General features: G+C 42.6%; 1 protein-coding gene and 1 long non-coding RNA gene across 3 annotated transcripts in view; one reads left to right on the top strand and one right to left on the bottom strand.

Annotated features, from left to right (window-relative positions):
• Window positions 1-591: 591 nt before the first annotated feature.
• Window positions 592-9,394, bottom strand: LOC128785043 (uncharacterized). The gene is made up of 4 exons (XR_008429737.1): window positions 8,880-9,394; window positions 8,407-8,539; window positions 3,071-3,169; window positions 592-1,380 (listed from the first exon to the last, which is right to left on the bottom strand). It is a non-coding gene; the product is annotated as an uncharacterized LOC128785043 (long non-coding RNA).
• A 153-nt stretch (window positions 9,395-9,547) lies between these two features.
• The window catches only part of LYST (lysosomal trafficking regulator), a 73,841-nt gene continuing 67,972 nt past the window's right edge, over window positions 9,548-15,416 (top strand). For both annotated transcript variants that reach the window (XM_053937128.1, XM_053937127.1), the window contains exon 1: window positions 9,548-9,588. The gene's annotated coding sequence lies outside the window, so the exon portion shown is untranslated. The remainder of the gene's footprint in view (window positions 9,589-15,416) is intronic.

Raw genomic sequence — 15,416 nt, 5'->3', positions numbered from 1 at the left:
ACTGACAGAGCACTGTAAGAGAGGTTCTTGCTGAGGACCTTGCAGTCTCCTGTTACTTGTGAGAAAGTAACAGTGTCTGAAATAGAGCATGTTTTGTGCCCTGTTGTGTCTTCAGAGCTAGTGCCTGCCCAAAAATGCTAATCTGGAGACAGACAAGCAGAAAAGCACAATGGCTGAATGTTGTTAGGGAGGCTACTTCATGCGCTGGGTTTATTCCAAAACAGGCAATGCAAACCCTGCATACCATCCATGCTGGCTCTCTTGCACCCTTTCACTTGCCAGCATCATCATTCTTCTTGTCAGATTCCCCCACTGTGCCAGAGCTGAAGCTGTGTCTTGGTTTTAAGTCCAGCTGGAGATGAAACACCACACAGCCTCTCTCTTAACACCCAAAGGAATGGGGAGAATGCAAATAAAACATTTCTCTTGAGATAAGAACATTTTAATAATTGAAATTAAAATACAATAATAATAATAATAATAATAATAGTAGTAGTAGTAGTAATAATAATAAATAATGGAAAAAAACGAAGTGATGCACAATGTAATTGCTCACCATCTGCTGGCCGATGCCAGACCCCCCTTCCTGAACCCAGATCAACTGTCCTTCCAGGTAACTCCCCCAGTTTATATACTGCACATGACATTCTATGGTGTGGAATATCCCTCTGGTCAGCTTGGATCACCAGTCCCAGCTGTGCTCCCTCCCAGTTTCTTTTGCTTACCTCCTCACTGGCACAGCAAGACAGAAGGGGGAAAAAAAAGTCCTTGGCTAGGGATAAACCACTTAGAAAAAACCAAAACATCAGTGTGTTATCAACAACATTCTCATTAAAGTCCAAAACACAGCACTGTAATAGCTACTGAGAAGAAATTAACTCTACCTTAACTGAAACCAGGACAACATCCACCCCTTTTTTCACACCATTATATCATGCCAAGTTTCACACTGCCCAATATCCCATCACCTTCCCTATTCATGTGTTTTGACAGGTATACATACAAACTAATTCTCTTAGTCTATGGAATGCCTCTATCAAATATTCATAAAATGTCCACACACACACACACATGCAAAAAAAAAGTTTATTGCATTCTTTTACTCCATGACTTTGGCCTTCATCTTTGATAACAGTTCTTCAAGCAGGAAAGATGATGTACGGTGTTGTATTGTTGTATGGTGCACATTTGAGTTGGCTCTCATTCCAGCACTGCTGCACTTGTTCTGTTTTATCAAAGTTCATTCTTCATTGGTGTGAACGTGGCAATCAGAGGGAAGTCAGGCTCAGATCCTTAGAATGCTTGTGGCTAAGACTGATGCCATGAGATGCTCAGTGAGGTGATGCACACGTAACCACCACAGAAGTGCTAATCTTACCACTGGGGAGTTAAAAACACAGTGTAATTAATTGTTTCTTTTCACCCAAAGTCAAATCCATTTGGGGCACACTAGATTTCTGCATCCTGCCACATCACCCACCAAGTCCATACAGGTTTTTTAGCAAAAGTAGTCCCATGGATGGGTTTGCCTTTGCCTGAGGCAGGACTACTCCAGGTTTTCAGTTTTTCCCCAGCATGTCTTTAACATGTACTACAGGAACTTTATTCCCTTGTACAGTTGGTAGAAGTTTTGATTGGACAGGGCCATCCCAATTGGCCCTCTGGTGTTGACTAGCAAGGTGGCTTTTGCTGAATGTGTACCCCAGTGTTTGAACATCCCACCACTCATTGCTGTCAGTGTAGTCTTTTAACAGTCCGTTACATCGTTGGATCTTTCCAGAGAATGGTGCACAACAGGGAATGTGATACAACCACTTAATGTCGTGTTCATTGGCCCAAGTGTCTCTAAGGTTGTCTAGGAAATGAGTTCTTTCCGAGGCCCAGGATAGCATTCTGGGCGGTGTGGCATACCGCATGGGGCACAGGGCGTGTCTGCAGCCCTCCTGTGGTTGCTGCCACCATCATAAGCACATGGCACTTGCCATCATGGGATTGGGCAAGTGTGATAGAGACGATCTGCCAAGCCTCTCCATGTTTACATTTCAGCCATCATCCTCTACACCGAAGAGGCTTTACCCACTTGGGCTGCTTGATTGCAGCACGTGTTTGACATTCATGGATAACATGAAGCTGGCATACATACCAAACATCTCTAAATATCTGGAGCTGCAGGGCTGGGGGGAACAGTCTGTCCCCATTAAAGTAGCTCTAAGGAAATGTCCTGTTTGCAGTGCCGACATGAGCACCCACAAACACTGTGACTGCTGGGGAATAGGTACTGAAGCAGCCTCTCACCTCTCCCTGACACCACACCTATACCTCCTCCATGGGGGAACAGGCAGCCATGAGCTGTCCCAGTACCAGAGGAGTATTTGAAAGCACTCTTGTGATTGCTCTGTGTCTGCTTTACCAGAACCCTGAATACTGCTTAGCATTCTGTGCATGGAGGTGGGTTATGTCTTCTGAAGATGGAGATGCCCGATGCTCTGGAAAAAAGTGTTTGAAATATTGAACATTTATCTTTGCTAAATTACCTTTTCTTTTCCAACAGAGGAAAATCACTAAGAAATTAATTGCTGGGCTGGAAATAGAACTATTAGATTGACAATCAGAAATCACAGGGAGAAATGCAGTATCAGCCTTATGCAGAAATATTTTAAACAGCTTTCTTTGTTTGTTTTTATGTAGCATTAATACATCAGTAAAAGTCATAGTCAGTCTGCCAGAAAATTGTAATGCTTTCCTCATAATTTATTCATAGTCTTGTGATTAATAGGTTTATGTGGTTGACCTGCATTATGTCTTTTTCTTTTAAAAAAATCAACAAAACGAATCAATATAGAGTTACTATTTTTGTGAAAGACAAAGTTTTGCTGCTGAGTCTTTCTAATGTCACACTGACTATACTGAAACTCATATTTAAAGAGGTCAAGTCTTAAAAAAAAGGTTGCGGAAATATTGAACAAAATGGTAGAAAATATAATATATAATGTAATTAGCAGGTGTATAAATATATGTGATTTTGTGAAGAAAAATTGATATAACTTTTATAGAAAAAAAAAAATCTCACAGCTTGCTGGAGGTTTATGAGCACAGGAAGGAGATGGAAGTCCACAGTGAAGTCTCAGAAATCTGCCCCTGGAATTGTTTGGTTTGACATAGAAGTTATCTGAAAAAAAAAGCATAGTCTGAGGTGAGAGATGGCAAATTCCTCTAGGTAGCAAAAATGAAAGTCAGCCAGAAAAAAATAGGATTTCATGCTATAAGTTATTGGGTTAAAATGGCAGGAAAAAATCAATGCTGTCAAAGGAATCCCAACATTATGTGCAGAGAGAGAAGTCCTGAAAAGAGAAGTCCTATACTTGGGCAGAAGAGATCCCTAAGTTATGACAAACAGTTTTATAAAGGGCAAGAAAGCTGAACAAATGGTACACAGTGAATGGTTAAATATCCAGGGACTCTTCAGAGTGGAAAAAAGAAGCAGATGGGAGATTCGACAAGGAGTTTTAAAAACATGAGCAACGTAGAGAGAAGGACCACAGAGTCATTATTCCCTCGTTCACAAAGCAGAAGAACTAGACGAAACTAAGAGAAATGGGTGGGTAAAAAGTTCCAAACAAATTAAAGAGGTGCTTTTCACCAGACATGTAATTCAACTTTAGAACACTGCAGGACTTGGTGGGTGCCAGAGGCTTGTGAGGGCTAACACAGCTACTGGACAAATCAACAGAACAAAAATAAATCAAAGTCTATAAACCATGAAGACACCCCATCTGTCCCAGGATGTTCTTGAACTGCAGACTGCTGCAAACTGGAACAGGTACTAAGTGTCACCGTATACGTGTTCTGTTCATGTAGCCTTCTGCAGGCAGCTGATGCTGGGCTGAACAGGTCTGCTGTAACCCAGACTGGCCATTTTGAAGGTGAGACTGGAATCCATCAGGAAACTGAAACAGTGAAAAAGATACAGAAACAAAACATTGAAACAAAACCAGAAACTGTCCCCTGTGTCAAACTAAACAGCACTGAAGAAAGTTTAGCTGTCACTAGAATAGTGAGCAGTATCAGATGGTTCTAACCATGTCCAGGCAAAATAAATAGGTTTTTCCTTCTTGCAAGTGGGAAAAGGAGAGATACACTGGAAGCGTGAGAAACAGAGTGGAAGAATTCAACATAAAAGCTTGGCTAAGCTTTATCCAAATAAATATATACTCCTATCGCCCCTACCATACAGTTGATAGGGTTTGGACCTGCAGTTCCCAGAGCTACCATTCTGATGATTTGCTCCTTTAAAAATCAGATTATTATCTTGACAAATTCTTGGGGATAACCTTTATTAGGATATAAATGGATAAGCAAGTTATGACAGAAATTCACATCTGGAAACAAGGTCACTTTCAGGGGCCTCATGCTCTTGTGAATTTCCTATTTTTGTATTGTTTGCTCTTCATAAAATATCTATCCATTCTAAACTCTGAAATACAATCTTAATTTTTCAAGAGCAGTGCAAAAACTCAGAAATGGTGTATAACAGGTGAAATTGAAAATCTGCTAGGACTTCTCCACTAATAAAAAGAAATTTAAAAAAAATAATACTACTTTCTATGAATTACACAATTTCATAGCATTGATTGGGAAAAGATAATATAAAGCATGTGTGTTATTGAGAACTGCAGATATGCTTTTCGCAGTGGATAAGGAAGATAGCATTTTCCCATGGGCTGTAGATCCAGCTAAAGACAATGGTAGGCCTAATAAGGACATGTGAAAACTGCAGTCTGACATGCTTTTAATGAGATTTCATCTCAGTTTCACCTCTTGAAATGACTCACTTCAAGAACACATCCTTTGCCTGACTGTTTGCTGCAGAACAGATGTGAGTTGTTAGACACATGACAACGTGTAACTGTAAGAGACTATGATCTGGTGTAATTCATGCATTTACAAGCCATGAGTAGCTGCAAATTGAGACTCAAAGTCCTGCCTATGTGTTTTTAAACCATTTGCATTTCTCATTAGGCTTCTCTCCTTCTTTGTTGAGGGAATTATTCTAGCTTCAATCATTTCTGCCTAAATCAAGTTTTCTTACATCATCCAAACTCACTTCACTAAAGGCAATTTAATTCTAGTTCAACATACATTGCAACCAGTGATTTACCTCTGCTGTTTTTGAGTAAACTTTAAACTGGATTAATTCCTTCTAAATGGAAAAGCCAAGGTGAGTCAAAGTAAACTCACTGATTCAAAACTGATAATGCAAGTAATTTTTAATTCTTTCATCTAGATTAGACATTGAACAAATTTAGGGGTCATACAATGTGTTTCCACCAGGCTATCTGGCTACCTCCTGTTCTGTTTTGGAAATGGGCCCTAGAACCATGAGTAAAAACATCCTGATGTCAGAGTATGCTGACCAGGAGTAACTGCAATGAAAAATCAAGCATGACTGGAAATCAAGTCCTGCTTGCAGTAGGCAAACACAAACAAGGATTATAAAACAACTAGGGAACACTTTCCACAACTCCTGTGCTTTAAGCCACTTTCGGAAGCATTTAATTTCACCTTTGCTTTCTACCTACTAGTTAATGTTTTTCTTTTGTCTCTGGTCTTTCTATACCACTGTAGCTAAACATGAAGAATGCAAACATGAAGAGTGTTGAGCCTGTATTTCTTTGTCCTTGAATTCATTCAACAGCTTACTCTTCCAACATTGATCTAGAAGTGAGTAGATAATCACAGACTGTTTCTCCCCATTATATAGATAGACCCACACTCACTAATATATTTTTAATGTTTTTTTTTAACCCTTCCTTGATTCCCTAAGTGCAAAACTGTTTTTGTATTTTATTCACTCTTTTGATTTTTTTAAAAGTAGTACAGGAATAAAAGAGTAATGTGCTTCTTTGGGAAAACAGACTGTTACTCATTCCTTGCTGAAAGGCTGCTCATCTCAGCTGACAAAAGATCCACAAACCACTCTGATTTAAGATCATGGACTTAGGACATACCACATATTATATTGATTACTCCACAGTTTAAATATTATTTTCATTATGTCATTAAAATACAGACAAATTTTCCAAGACAGGTACATACTCATTGGAAAGGAGAGACAATGAGACTGTAAAGGTGGCTAACAAAACCTACGTCTTATATTACATTGCCTTTGCAAGGCTTTCAGCTGAAACCTTTATGATGAGAGTAGATGGATCTTTATTGAAAAATGTCTAGTGGGTACTTAAGAAATTCCAGGAATTGACAGTGGCTCACTGAACACTAAAGTTTTGGAACCATTGATCTCAATCCACTCTCTGTGAACATTAGTACCACACACTGAAGAATTTGGGTGCCAGTGTGATTTGTGCAGGTCTCAGTGCTGTGGACTTGTTCTATTGTTCAGAGAACAGTAGGGAAATATCACTTATATTCTTGCTTCTTGCTTGTTTTTCATCTTACTATTCTCTCCATTTATGCTGAAGAGAAGGAATTATAGTAGAAACCCAGGAAGAATGATGCTGAAGTGACATTCAGGTACTGTTTGTAGGATAGAGGGAGTCATCAATGAATCAGTGATGCTAAGAAGAACCAGGCTTGATTTGAAGTTATTCTAGTATGAACTGGTGTCATTCTGCTCACTTTCATGGAGGTGCTGCAAATTTAAGTTGATGTAAATGTATGCAGAATGCTTAGTACTTTACTGAAAAACTCTGACTTGAAATTGAAGAGCGGGCATAGTGTTGCATCTGTGCAGGATCTTTAATTATTGTAATTATAAAAAAATCTGCATGGCTGAAAGGTTGTACTTTGAAGCATTCAAGTGAGAAAAACATTATCGTTCTGATAAAATCTTTAATTGACCCTACTTATCTTTTGCAACAATATTTTTAGTCTAAGCAGTTTATAATAATTTTTTAACATACATGATAACTGTTCAGTGCAGCTCTACTTAGGCTATGGCATACTTCCCTTCTAAAGATTTTCGTAAATACCTTGTGAAGATTCACTCAGATGTTTGCTTGTATGTGATGGCAAGTTCTCTCCTGAAAACTCTTATTTTCAGTAAAATTTATGTTACCAATCTAAAATGTTCATATTCTTTGCACTGTAAAATCTAATATTCCAAGGGTGAGTTGATGTGCTGTTGGCCATTGACTTCATTTTCATTGCTGCTGTTACAGTTTTGCTGTACAATTACACAAGGCAATGTACAGCCTGCTTAGCTTCAGTGGTCTCCTTGAGAAACTGTAGATAATGTGCAAACGTCAAGCACTGCGTTTGTCCTGTCCTACATCTGCTTCTGAGGAAAACTGGGCAGCAGCAGAGGGAACAGCAAAGAGCCTTGGAGGTACTGGCAGGCAGGAGTTTCATGGGAGAGGCCAATACAAAACCTCTGTCTTCAGGATGCTGTCAGCAGTGAGAAGGGACACATACATGCATTCATCGTCTGGCAACTGTAAGATCTGAAGGAAAGATAAAGTAGTAGTATCTCTACTTTTCAGTAAACAGGAAGTCCTGGTTCAGTGGTAGAAGAGACTTCTCTTTCTTCTCAGCTGCAGGAAGTAGAGAGGATTTGTGTGAGCATTATTAGGGCAAGGACTTCCTGAGCCTGGGTTTGGGAATCTTGGCTCACTTTCCAGTAGCTGCTGTGCCAGATGGGATGGGCTGGACTGAATCCTACCACATTCTCCAGGAGTTTAAAATAAACTGGCTTAAAAGTAGGATTTAATCTGCCTGAATCTGCCTGAATTAATCTGCCTGAATCAGCAGCTGTCATCTAAACTCCAGGGCATCGATTGAACCACTTTTCCTCAAAGTTCTCTGTGGCCACTGAAGAGGCTTGGGTGCCTTTGAAAACCACTTATCTCTCTGAGCTTCTCAAGGGTGGGTACCTAAGCGGGGACATGGGGTGCCACTGGGGCTCCCACACCTGTGGGAGCTCTGTGACTGTGCTGTGTAACCCTGCTTAGCAGCAAAGCAGTGTTAGGCTCTGTTCCCTTCCTTCCTGTTCTATTGTGTTGTAATACTGGTGGTGCTTGCCTAGGACTGCTTTTCTTGAGGGATTTAAGCAATTTTTGAGTGCAGAAGTGTTGCCTAGGTGCTTAATTCCCAGAGAAAGGCACAGTTCTGGGGTCTGCACAGCTGGTCCTTGCAGGGAAGTTGCTGTCTTGGCTTGGAATAGAGATCTGTTTAGCCCAGTACCCATCCGACAGAGATAGCTTGCTCCCTGTCAATAAAGTGAACACAAACATGAACAAAAGCCAAAAGCAGGTGCTAAGGGAGAAAAATATGAAAGGTGGCCATAAGTAGATGCCAAGGGAAAAAGCATGAGAAGTAGGGTGTACAGGCAGATTGAAGTTTATATTTGCAAGACTTAACTGCTGTTACCTCGTGTCTATCTAAACTTACTTCGGCAGGTAGGTCCTGGATCCTGCTGCTTGAAGCATTCCCAAGATCTGTCTCTGTCCATTGGTGTAATCCTTGCAGGCAGCCTGGCTTAAGTTTTACAAAGCCAATATGACACCAAGGTAGCCAGCAGGCCCTGGGATGATAAGCGAAATGCAATTACACAGTCCTCACCAGAAAAGGCAGCAAAGGTGTAGGAGGCCAATGCACCAGGGAGAGGCATAAGGATGTGAGAAGGATACACTTGTGCACCCTCTGTATGTACATTTTTTCTGATTTCAAGAATCAGGATGGTGATGCCAAAACTAGGCATGCATGAATATATTAAGCACATTCTTACAACATCACCTGTACCGTATTGCTCTCACTTTCATAAAATTACTGCGTGCCCTGGCCGTGCAAGGTGAATTCCTGAAGCAGGCGAGAACAGTGACATGCAGTCAAAGCTCACTATTTATTTATTTGCCTACGCGAACCTGTTGTGTCAGGGAGTTGATCGAACAGCATTCAGGGCAATCGTTTCTTCTGGGCATTCCAGCCAACAGCCAAAGCCCAGCTCCGCAGCCGGAAACCTGCTCCAAGAATTTATTCTGAGTAAACACCGAAACAGAGCGCAAACCCTCCGGAGCCCTTCGTGAGCCAGCGCAGCGCTGCAGTGACAGCGGCTCGCAGTGACAGCGCCAGACGCCAGCGGGCGGATGGCCACGGATACGTGACACCCATGTAAAGGGCGTTTATAATGGTGACGTTAAAGCCGGGCAGGGTGGTGGCGGTGGTGGCGGTAGAGTGAAGCGGCTTAGGGGGGCACCTCCTGCCCGCTTGGCTCCCCAGCAGGAGCTGCAGGCCGGCCGGCTGTCCGTGTGGCACTAGCCGGGCGCTTTCACGGCCCGATTACAGGAGCAGGCGGAGCCGGCAGTCCCAGGCTCGCCGCGGCACTTCCAGGGCCGCCCTCGGGCCGCTGGCCCAGTTGGCCCGGCGCAGCCGCGGCGGCGAGCGCGAGGCGGGCGGAAGGCGCCTGGGGGAGCGGGGCGGGGCGGGCGCTGTGTTGCCGGGGAGAAGGGGGCGGGCGGCGCGGCGCGGCGGGGCCGGGCAGGAACCTCCCGCCGTGGGCTGCCGGGACGCTGTCAGCAGGATAAGAGGAGAGCGGGTGGCCAGGCGTGTCGGCTCTGGCGGGGAGAGGAGCGGGTAAGGGCGGGACGGGTACCGCCACCGCGGGGGGTTCGCCTGGCGGCACGGGGCCGTGGGAGGGCGCGCAGCACGGGCCCTGCCCGCGGGTTTCGGCGGGCCGAGGCCCGCAGCCGCGGCGCCGGGGTGGGCTGTCAGTGGCGTTACCGCCGCCGTCGCCTGGAGATGCCGCTGGCGGCTCGGGGCAGCCCGGCGGCGGCGGCAGTAGTAAGCGGAAGGAGCCGCCGGAGGTGGCGCGGGCGGGGCCCGGCCTGCCCCGGGGCTCCCCGGCAGCGGCGGCCGCCGGCGGCAGGAGGGGCGCCGCGGGCTCGGGGCCCGAGTATTCCCGGGGCCGGCTGCGGGCGTTCGGCGGCCAGAGCGGTCCCTGCTGACGTGAGGCCTCGGCATTTGCCGAAAGGCGAGGTTTAATACCCCGTGTGCGTGTCCAGACGGTGCATGCGGGTTCTCCCCCGCGCCCTCCCGTGTTACCGGGATGCTGTGCGGGTGAGTGATCGAGCACTGGAACAGATTGCCCAGAGAGGTTGTGCAGTCTCCCTCACTGGGGATGTTCAAGAACCGTCTGGACTCAATCCTGTGCCACGTGCTCTAGGATGACCCTGCTTGAGCAGGGAGTTTGGAGCAGATGCCCCACTATGGTCCCTTCCAGCCCAGACCCGTTCCGTATGCGCTGCCTGCGGTGGGCAGCGCTATGCGAGGTGCTGGCGCAAGGCGCTAACACAAAGAAAGCCTTTGCTGTCAGCGAGGCGTGTGTTGCAGATAAGGATTGAAGAAAAACAAATGAGGGCTGTGCACGGAAACTCGATAACACTGGCGGACGTGGAATATACAAGAGTCGCAGCGTTTCAGCACCTGAACTGCCCTTTTCCGAAAACATGCATCAAAATGGGTGGACAGAGGCACGATGGAAGCTATTCTACATGTTCTTTGAGTGTGGGGAGAATGTTCAAAGATGCTTCTTCGAGAGAAAAGGAAAAATCTAAGAATTGGATATTGCTTGATATTACCAGAAGAACTAAAGAGCTACGTTTTTACTAACATCTGCAGTGAAGGGAGAAGGCAAGAAAAGCAAGTGCATCACTGGAAGTGAAAATAAAACTTCTTCTGTAAGAGAAAGCAGAGCAATTGAAGAAATTCAGAACAAAGATCAGATTACTAAATGTCATGGCCTAGGATTTGGAAAAGCATCTAATGTAGTTATTAATGGGACTGGCTAAAGAAGAAAATCTGGATGGCAGACTTTTTTTCTGCTTTTTTTCTTCTTGCTTGTAGTGCCATGTGAATCAGTAAGACTTCGTTATAAGGATCTACAGGAAACTTGGAGCTAGTGACACAAGCTTGTGTACTGTTGTTGATGAGGTGGTGGGACAACCATCTGTTTTAGTCGTACATATCATAATCTTGTGCTACGTAGCAGAAAAGAGGTGTCTGGAACATTTAACTTTTCCTGGAGGAAGGATCAGATTTTGCTTGCTTGGACAAGAGACCATGCCTGCATAGAGCTTTTATCATAATGGAGCTGCAGTGTGATAAGGACTCAGGAAAATATTCTTGAGTCTCCTTTTTGCCTGTATGGTAGGCTCCCAGACCAGTAGTGCAAAGGACAAGACATCCTCTCGGGTGCTTTAGAAAATTTGTGGTTTACTGGCTCTGAGAGTTTCTGGTGGATTTTTTAATTGAGTGAATGCAAAATAAAACTGTTTTCATACACTATCATAGATAAGGAACAAACCTCATCTTTATCTAGGGGGGTTTTAATTTAATTGTTCTTCCTTTTTGTCCTTTGGACAGACACTCTTGCAACCTAGAAGCATATAGCTTTCAATGCTTTATTTTTAAAATCAAAGCCAATTGCTAAAGGAAGTCAGTTTCACTTGGTTTATAAGACTGCATACAGATTTCTTAAGATGAGCTTTTTTGATGTCACTTACTTCTTGCCTTCCCTTTCTCCTTGCCCTGTGAATTTTTTTAACCATACTCAAAGACAGCTTTCCATCAAAAATGTTTGAGTGTAAGAAGTTTTTCTGTAAGGTTAGTAACCATTTCGTTAAGATTCTTCTTTGATGCTTCTTTTGCTTCCTTCTTTCTTGTAGTCCCTGGTACATTTTCCATGTGTCACCACATCAGTTATTAGTGCAGCTTAAGATAGTAGGGAAAGAGTCTGTGAGTACTTTGAACAATAGTGCAGGATGTATTGGAAAGTTAGACACTGGATATGTAAACGCTGGAAAAGAGAAACTGCATTGTTAACACTTTCTGTAAGTAAGTCACTATTTTCATATAGTTCTCTTTGTAGTTGAGCTCAAAGAGCATAAGCAACTACTGTGATTCTCTGTACAAGTACTTAAGGAAGTTCAGCTCTATATTTCTACTGTCAGTGATTTCTGTAATAGACCATGGTGATTCCTTATTAGTATGAAATTGTACACCCTTACAGCTGGTCATTTAATATTTCCTTTGTATTTGCAGAATTTTGCCATTGCCATAGTAGTCTCTTTTCAAATAAGAATATATTGCCTATGGAGGAAATCTGAAGCAAAACTAGATTTGATACTTGTCTTTTGAGGACAGAAAAGAGCAAAGGGAATGTAGGGTGAAATTATTATTTTGTAAGAGGATTCTGCTGTACCCAGAAGTGCTGTCCAGAACATGCATGCTTGTCTTCTGTGGGTGAATTTCAGTTCTTTTCAGTGAACAGCTGTCATTGACAAGACCACACTAATACCCGTTTTTTTCTTTTTCAGGGAATTGTCAGGCTTTGATGGGCTTCCTTAGCTAAAAACTGTAGTGGCTATTGCATGAGTTATCGTTACTCCATCTTTTTTGCTGTGTTTGTTGGAAAATTGGATTATATTGTTAGAAAAGGAGTGTAATGTGCAGTGGAGAGAGGCCTTTATGTATATATGCCTGGAGTTACTTTGTCTTTTGCTTTCTTTTGCAATTCAGAGACAGTTGTGAGAGTATCAAGTACTCTGGCAAATTATTGCTTGCTGAAGGTTCATGGGCCTTTAGATAGTATCAAATAGTTAAGCTGGTGTCATCACAGCTGTTGGTTCCTGTGACAGCTCTCATCTGAGGATGGTACACCTGGGACAAGATCAGGTAGAAGAGACTTGAGGTTCTTTCTGTTGTGTGATTTGGACTGGTTTGTCTGAGCTTGCTAAGCTGATGGAGCAGCTTGTTACTGCTGAAGGAGGAAATCTCCCTCCTGTGGCCTTCCCTTCACTGACAGTGACAGCTGCCTGATCCCTCAGTATGGCAATTCAACAACAACAAATCCAGCTGAAAAAGCTAGTTTTCTGCAAAGCTGTTGGGGTGGGCCACATGAAGAAGGAGATGGATAAGTACAGTGCTGGAAATAAAAGGAAGAGAGAAATTGCTGGGGAAAAGCAGAAGCACTTTCTTGCTAGTCATGTGTTGTCAAGTGGGCTGAGCTGTCTTGTATAACTCTACCCTACCTGCATTTTGGGAGATGGGGGCTTTTACTGAGGTTCAACAGTGTTTCGATTCAGCTGTCATGGTCTGTTGAGAAGAGCTAATAAAGCAGCGTGTGTGCACCAGATCAGGTTTTCTTTCCCTCTGTTTACATTCAGGTCTTGCATTTGATCATGGCTCTCAGGGACTTGGAAATTAGTGCAAGGTGAAGTCTTGCTTCCAGATGGAGCACTCTATGCAGAAGTGATACTGGAATGTGTGATGGGAAAGGAGAAGGCTGTGTGTAAGTCTTGAGTTTTTTCTTGCTGTAAGCTATTAGCTCTTTGATTCATGTTTGTAGCCTGGGGTCTGATTAAAATCTTTTTATGGGAAGTCAGGTTTTTTGTACCAATTATTTAAGTAGAAGTGTGAGTCTTCTCAGTGTGATTTTTTGGTAACTGTGAAGATACAGTTATGGTATGCAGACCATAACTGACTAATGTTCAGAACAAGGCTCACTTAGGAGCATTGCCTTGCTACTGCCGTATGTTTTAAAGATAATCTTCATCCTTGATTTTTCATTTGTGAGAACTTACTGGTCTTTCACAGACTCCATCTTGTGGTGGAATATTTGTCAATTCCTTCCTTTAGCACCATGTGTTTGCAGAGGTGTTGGCCGCTGACATTTTAGGTAAGATCTGAAAGAGATCCTAGTCTTCAAGCCTGCTAACAAAGCTTGACACCAGCATTTTCATGGTATTGGTAGCAGCATTGTATTCTTTAGTGCTTTTTAGCTGATGTCCATGATAGCAGCTCTGTTTTTGACAGAGTTAGTGCTGCAATTATTATCTTTGAAGTCTCCCAGCTTTGCCCATGCCTCTTGTAAGGAATGCTTGTATGCAGTGGTCTGAAATATGAAAATTTTAAATGAACTGGAATGGATTTAATTTGGTAACAGCTATGTTATTGTTAATGACTTTGGATAGTAGAAGACCACAATCTTAGCATAAACTTGAGTATAGCATATGTACAGGGCTAATGTATAACTTGAGTGTAGGTGGTTGTTTGAGAGCCTGTCTTTCGTTAGTGTTGTACTTTTTATCTTGTTAGATGAATCATCTCTCATTTTTTCCTTGATTTCAGGCTTGACAAGAATGTATTCACAGGTGGTTCACATTGTTTGATGACGAAATTAAAATTCCACATGGAGTTGAGAAGCTGTCTCAAAGCACTTGTCTAATATGCAGCTATCCTGTCGGATTCTTTGCCATTAGCTCTGTCTCAGTGGTATTTCCCCCTGACTCAAAAGGAGGAAATTACTGATAATCTGTTAACTTGTAAAGGAATACTGTTCTTCATAACTCAAGGCAGCAAACCTGCTGAATTTTAGCAAGAAAAAATGTCCCAAGACGATATTTTGGAAACTGTTGAACAGAAAAACATGAACTGGGGGGTGTGTATTGTTGTATGTAAACAAGAATAATGTGTACATGTTAATCTGAGATACCTCTGAGTTATGTTTCTATCATTTAAAGCTGGTTTCACCAATAGTTATGCTACACAAGTGAAATTCTTGAAACATTACTTCTTCAAACAGTTATGCTAGGGGGAGCAGACATAAACACAGGTCAGAATATATGGCAGGAAGCCGATTAAATGCTAGTAAATACATTATAGATTATGTTTTGAAAGAATACATTGACCAAGTTTTGGAAGTGTAATCTGAAGCCATCTTCATGCCCAAAGACATCACTCATGAGTTTGATGTCAAAAAAATCTGAGGCCTGAAAATCCATGCAAAATTATAATTTGTGAGTAAGCAAGGGTTTGGCTTTTTCTTGTCACTGTGTGGTACACCACAGGTCTGGGTCTTGATCAGAATGATGACAGCTCTGAAACTCTTTCTGACCTGCCTGCACCTGCTGCAATGCTTCTATGTATCTCAAAATGTCTGTACCCTTGGGTATGTTTGCTGAGTTGATTTTATAAATATATATATATGACAGGTATTTTGGAAAGCAGCCGTTTCTTTTATTTGAACAAACCTGGCTTATTACTTGTTTAATCTCATTTGATTTTTCCCCTCGGCATTCCTATTCTACATGGGGAATGGCTAGTTTAACCATCACATCAGCGTTCCCTAACCATACACAGTATGAAAATGCGTATTTTTATTTCTTTAAGGACTGCTTTTTTCAGTAAGCACAGATAATTCCTTTAAATCTTTCTTTTTTTCAGTGTAAGATACAGTGCTTGCACATCCACAAGAGGTAAACATTTTCTAGTTCTCAGGTTGTATAAGCATTGAGCTTCATGAATTAAATCTTTAATACCATGGCAGTAGAACACAAGTAAACAAGATACTTATGGAAGGCTTACAATACTTGGAGAAGCAAGAGTCTCAAACTTCAGGTGTT

The sequence above is a fragment of the Vidua chalybeata genome, chromosome 3, assembly GCF_026979565.1.
Source record: "Vidua chalybeata isolate OUT-0048 chromosome 3, bVidCha1 merged haplotype, whole genome shotgun sequence".
Lineage (NCBI taxonomy): Eukaryota > Metazoa > Chordata > Aves > Passeriformes > Viduidae > Vidua > Vidua chalybeata.
The sequence above is the reverse complement of the archived record's forward strand: the minus strand, read 5'-3'. Positions and strand labels throughout refer to the sequence as shown.